We start from the raw sequence: 6,412 nt of genomic DNA on the forward strand, positions 1-6,412 counted from the left end.
GAAGACCTGATGCACAGAAGGAGTGACGTTTGGACCGTGAGAGGAGCCGTGTGTTTACATGTGCGTGTTATTGAGAGTGAAGGGATGCGAGAGAAGACACTTTATCCACTAGAAGAAGTAAAGATTTGTGAGGAAGAGTGAACTGATACGAGTGAGCCTGTGAGATGTGTGTGTGTGTGTGTGTGTGTGTGTGTGTGTGTGTGTCAGAGAGTGAAAGAAGCGAGACGATGCGAGAGAAAGATCTCTTCATGTGTTCAGTTCTGCAGCGACTCTGCAATCATGATGTGATGATATTTAATGGTGTTGGTGGTGAATCTCTTGTAAGTGTATGAAAATGTGTGTTGACACACAATTGTATGAAATGGTGAAACAGACGTGCCATGGGAATTTCAAAATAAAGGCGCATTTTAAGATGATGTGTATCAACGTTTCAACTCTGCATCGATGATATCGGATCGTTGAATCGATACACAATACTGTTGCCCGGGGTGACGTCTTCAAGTGTCTTAAACCTTAAAGGTTAATGTGTAACTCTGAGCCAGCTGCTCCACAGAAACAGGGCACAGTGTTTCTCCTCTAAACTGGGTCCATACAATCTCTAAGGTTGATATTTTAGTTGTAGTAGTTTGGCATATTTATTGTTTTCTCATGTATTCTTTATATTGTGTGTTGCATGTACTCCTGTTTGATGCCTGTCAGTCAGTCTACAGGGCATAAGACCAAAATTGCGAACAAACTGCTGAAACTCTGATCTCCGGTCAGAAGACTCTGCAGTCTGATCATCTTCAGGTTGATCATCTGTGGTTACTGCACTGATGTTTACGGGGCTGGAGTCCGTGTGACGATACGTTAGTTTGTTTATTGGACTAAATCCAAAGTGACAGAAACTAGAAAACAACCAGAAAACGTTGAATGGCAGTCAGCAGCCTCCGTCAGACGGAGCTCCAGTCAGCAGCCGGAGAGACTTTAACTCAGCCAGAACCAGAACCAGCCCGGCAGTCACAGCTGCTGGACCTGTGTGACGACAGCTACAGGGAGTCTGCAGCGGTGCTGCGGCTGAACTCAAGCTAACTGCTAACTGAAGCTACACTGTTTCCTGCAGCTGTGAGGACGCAGAGCGGTGTGTGTGTGGGTTTATTGTTTCTGCCACTTTGAATGTCCAATAAACAAACTATAAAACAGGATCATGTCTGTAATGTCTCCAGTCAGCATCTGTTCTTCTTCTCTCTGTACTGAGGCAGACTGCAGCTGCCCTGACTCACTATCACCTCTAGAGGAACACGTGGTATTACGGCCTGGATCTTACACACTGAACCTTCCAGATGTTAATGTACAAAGATGTAAAACAGAAAAGCAGCACATCCTCACATTCCAGAGGCTGGAACCAGCTGGTTAAACTTTAGTCATTGATCATTGATCTAAATTGTTTATCGTTCTTGTTTGATAAATTAACTGACTAAACATTTCAGCACTACATTCATGTGTGCCGCACATATATGCAAAATATACTGGACGTTTCTCGTGGTAACTTTAGTACCTGTGGGATGAGGAGTTTGGAAAAGTGGTACGATGCAATGCAAGGGCGTGTGTGTGTGTGTGTGTGTGTGCGTTGGAGTTGAATTTGCATTTCAAGTAGAGTCATAACCGATGCTTTATACCCGTTTCTATCCTCCTTGAACACACTGACTTTAAAGTAGCCACACACACACACACACACACACACACACACACACGTTACTGTAGGCTTTGTACAAACACAAGAAAGAGAGGAATCACTAGAGACAGTGAAACTAAAAGAGATTTGGAGAATCAGGAGAGGCACAACGAGACCAAAAAAGAACGAGGAGCGGTTAAAGCTGTGGGAAGGAGGTGAAGAAGAGGAGGAGATAAGAAAAGTGTAACAGCGGTGCAGAGTGAAGTGAGTGAACGAGATACACTTGCAGTACTAAACCTTAAAGCTGGACAAATCAATGTTTTTATATTAAAGATATATAACGTAACCTTTCTACATTACAATGTGTAGAAACAATCCCTGTGTTGTATATGTAGTGAGACAGAGACATGTGTAATGTTCCTGAAGGTAACGTTTCCTCTCTCCTGTCATGGTGTCATCAGTCCTGTGTTGTATATGTAGTGAGACAGAGAGATGTGTAATGTTCCTGAAGGTAACGTTTCCTCTCTCCTGTCATGGTGTCATCAGTCCTGTGTTGTATATGTAGTGAGACAGAGAAATGTGTAATGTTCCTGAAGGTAACGTTTCCTCTCTCTCCTGTCATGGTGTCATCAGTCCTGTGTTGTATATGTAGTGAAACAGAGACATGTGTAATGTTCCTGAAGGTAACGTTTCCTCTCTCTCCTGTCATGGTGTCATCAGTCCTGTGTTGTATATGTAGTGACACAGAGACATGTGTAATGTTCCTGAAGGTAACGTTTCCTCTCTCCTGTCATGGTGTCATCAGTCCTGTGTTGTATATGTAGTGAGACAGAAAAATGTATAATGTTCCTGAAGGTAACGTTTCCTCTCTCCTGTCATGGTGTCATCAGTCCTGTGTTGTATATGTAGTGAGACAGAGATATGTGTAATGTTCCTGAAGGTAAAGTTTCCTCTCTCTCCTGTCGTGGTGTCATCAGTCCTGTGTTGTATATGTAGTGACACAGAGACATGTGTAATGTTCCTGAAGGTAACGTTTCCTCTCTCCTGTCATGGTGTCATCAGTCCTGTGTTGTATATGTAGTGAGACAGAGAAATGTGTAATGTTCCTGAAGGTAACGTTTCCTCTCTCTCCTGTGATGGTGTCATCAGTCCTGTGTTGTATATGTAGTGAGACAGAGAAATGTGTAATGTTCCTGAAGGTAACGTTTCCTCTCTCTCCTGTGATGGTGTCATCAGTCCTGTGTTGTATATGTAGTGAGACAGAGACATGTGTAATGTTCCTGAAGGTAACGTTTCCTCTCTCTCCTGTCATGGTGTCATCAGTCCTGTGTTGTATATGTAGTGACACAGAGACATGTGTAATGTTCCTGAAGGTAACGTTTCCTCTCTCCTGTCATGGTGTCATCAGTCCTGTGTTGTATATGTAGTGAGACAGAGAAATGTGTAATGTTCCTGAAGGTAACGTTTCCTCTCTCTCATGTCATGGTGTCATCAGTCCTGTGTTGTATATGTAGTGAGACAGAGAAATGTGTAATGTTCCTGAAGGTAACGTTTCCTCTCTCTCATGTCATGGCGTCGTCTCCCCTTTGAGCTGCGTCAGCGTTGTGTTTGTCTGCAGAAGCTTCATAAACTGACTTTTTATCCAGTTTTAAGACACTTTTCACATCTTGGTGTTGTTAACTCTATATTTGAAGAATGAAGGATTTTAATCCTGAACGTCTGGAGCTTAAGTTCTCAAGCTGAGCAAATGTTAGCGGCACCCGAACAGCATGCAGGAGAACCTCTGATGTTTAACCTTCATGAACTTCCCATGATGCACCACTGCTTCACGACACCCCCTCCGCTCTCCAAAGAGTTTTAGAGTCATTTAGCTCGTTGTTTTGGTTTTAAAGCCTATATCTATAAACTTTCTGTTTTGGTTCTGCCTCCGCGCTATCATCAACTTGTTTCCAACCACATCAGTTTTCAGCATAAACTTCATCCGTCCAGCAGAAACGGATGAAAGTTAGTGTCTAAAAGCAGAATGAACTTTATTTAATGAAGGTGATGTTGTAGCTACAGCTCAAAACAAACTCGCCAAAAAAAAATCTAATAATGCAGGTTTAAGATTTCCTGGTTGATTTACTTCTGTAGTGGTAACAGAGAATAATAATATAAATAAGCGTGCAGCAAACTCTGGGGGCAGCAAACACATGAAGAGAGGATTCATCACGTCACTATGTTGAGAGACAATTACTGAAGGAAATGCTCGACACAGAGCATCATAACGTGCAGCCTGGTCTCACTTCAAGGTCGTCAAATACCAACTCTTCGGTTGTCAACATCTTGATACAGATAGACAAGGCATCGTTCAGCGCCTGTATGAGACGCACGTAACTCCAACCACGCACTACAGCGTTAACTACGCGTTACAGCGTTAACCACGTGCGAGCCTTCTGCATCAAGATATTGCACAAAAGGCGAGTAGGGCTGAGATAACGCTGAAAATTGGGTTCGACATGAAAACCTAAACCTTCAAGTGTGTCTGTGTGTGTCCACAGAAAGTGAGACAGAGGCTGGTGGCAGATTAATGAAACTGGGGAGTGAGGGAGCTGGCTGGATTAACAATCCATTGAGATTATCCCCACACACACACACACACACACACACACACACACACACTTTAAGGTTGCTATTTTTGATGCACTATTCCAGACGGCGTTTTATTCTAGTGTTGACCCGCCGCTGGCAGTAATTTATAGATGTGTTGGAGGCAATAAACTACAATCTCCAACACAAACACCAAATCTGATGTGACAAAGCAATTCCCCGTCTCTCTGCACCTCCCTTCATCTCTCCTCACCATCAGGGTTCCACCTCTTCATCCTTTTACTTTTCCCTTTGTCTCCATTTCACTCGGAGCCTTTTATGTCATCCCCATGTCTTGTGTCTCTTCTAACAGTTTCGGCCACTAAAGCCCAGATGAGAAAAGTATAATTCAGTGCTGTGTGCGAGACATTTAAACAGCTGAATAATAAACAGGCTAATCAGTGTTTTAGCATCTGGCTAGCCAAAATCATTTAACTTCTGGATAAGTAAATCGGATATCAGAATTTCGGTACCCAATTTATCCATCATAAAATACTGTTAGCTGATTTCTGTGTATTTTAAGTGTATTTTGTCTCGTTGAGTGACGTATCCATCCTGCTAACTTAATTTTAACTAAGTTTAGTAAATTTAATTGACGTTTTTTTAATGACAGTCAAAGAAACATGCAGACTTTAGAGTTCTGGAAGTCGACTTACAGCTCGATAGTTTAATGTGAGGTGACGAGTGTTAGACACGTCTGCCTTCTCTCCAATAACTAGAAGGTGTTTCGCTTGCGGTGCAACGTCTCTTTCCAGAAATCGTGACCTGGTTACTCAAGATAATTGTTGTGAACAGTTTCATGTAGGAAGTGTTTTCTTTCTACCGTCCAACAACCGCCAAGCTGTAAACTGTAAACTCTTTTCCCGTGCATCTTCTTTTACCAACAGCAGAATCAAAAGACCAGAATGCAATGCAGCCAGCGTGCATTCCTACAAATCAGTAAGATTCATCTCGTAATGTTTGAAATACAATGGACTCGTCAAAGACATATCTTGTCATTTGAGCAGCCATGCAAAGCAAACATTAGGATTGTTCCGTCTGTAGTTCAGAGCAGGTGCTTTGAGTCGGCGCACATCGTGTGCCCAGTAAAGCGCCGGCTTCTAAATGTAGCCACACAACCCTTGGGTTCAGCGAGCCCCAGGAGCCATCATCCGGTACAATTAGACTCGCGCCGACCCCGCCTTAATGAGCTTGTTAAAACCTCGGCTCGTTAGTCTTGTAATAGGGAGGAGATGAGAATTGAGCGTTTTTTCTTCTCCCCCTGACGTTAAAAGAAAGTGTATTTTATTAAGTAGATGGCCCACTTCCTATTAGGCCTGGAGTGAAGGATCATGGGAGGATATGCAGAGGAACGAGCCCATGTTGCGGAAGTGTGTGTGGACATGCTGGATGTGTGAGGGAAGCGTGGGACTTCAAACTGCAGGAATCACTTTTAAATATATTTATCACAGAACATCCTCAGGTAATCATAAAGGCTTAAATAACGGTTCAATAAAAAAAGTTCTGTATTTTTAAAATCAGGATCTATTTTTACTTATTATGCAGGATCAACATATTGAGTGTTTTTTATAGCAATTAAATCTCATCGTTCCTACTGCGGTTAACTTCTGATTCTCAGCACACAGAAATTAATCAATTACATTTAATGTGTACGTATTTGATATTGGACACGTTATCTTTGGTGCGTTTGTTAGACATTTAGCAAAAATTGAGCAAGAAAAGCATTTAATTAAACAAATATTTCTGGTGACCTGATGGCTGCAAGTCCGAGATTTAATCTGCTTTCGTCTCTGAAAAGAATCTGGGTCCTTAGCTGCTAAAGGGTCCTCCATGCTCCCCAGCTACCTGCTATCTTTGTCTGTCTGCCGGGTCAGGCGAGGCTAATGGGAGAGGTGAGAGTGCACCAAACAGCTAATGTGCTGTGACACCAAAACAGGGACATACAACAGGCTAAAAAGCTCAGTGGAGCTGCAGAGCTTCATCACTGTGACTCGAACACACACACACACACACACACACACACACACACACAAACGCATAAAGACACACTTAACCTGCTGACGTATCAATGCATCATCTTAACCTTAATGTTCGTGCTTTAAACTTTATGCCTCTAGATTTATTTACTGA

The sequence above is a fragment of the Cottoperca gobio genome, unplaced genomic scaffold (assembly GCF_900634415.1).
Source record: "Cottoperca gobio unplaced genomic scaffold, fCotGob3.1 fCotGob3_331arrow_ctg1, whole genome shotgun sequence".
In the NCBI taxonomy this organism is placed as follows: Eukaryota; Metazoa; Chordata; class Actinopteri; order Perciformes; family Bovichtidae; genus Cottoperca; species Cottoperca gobio.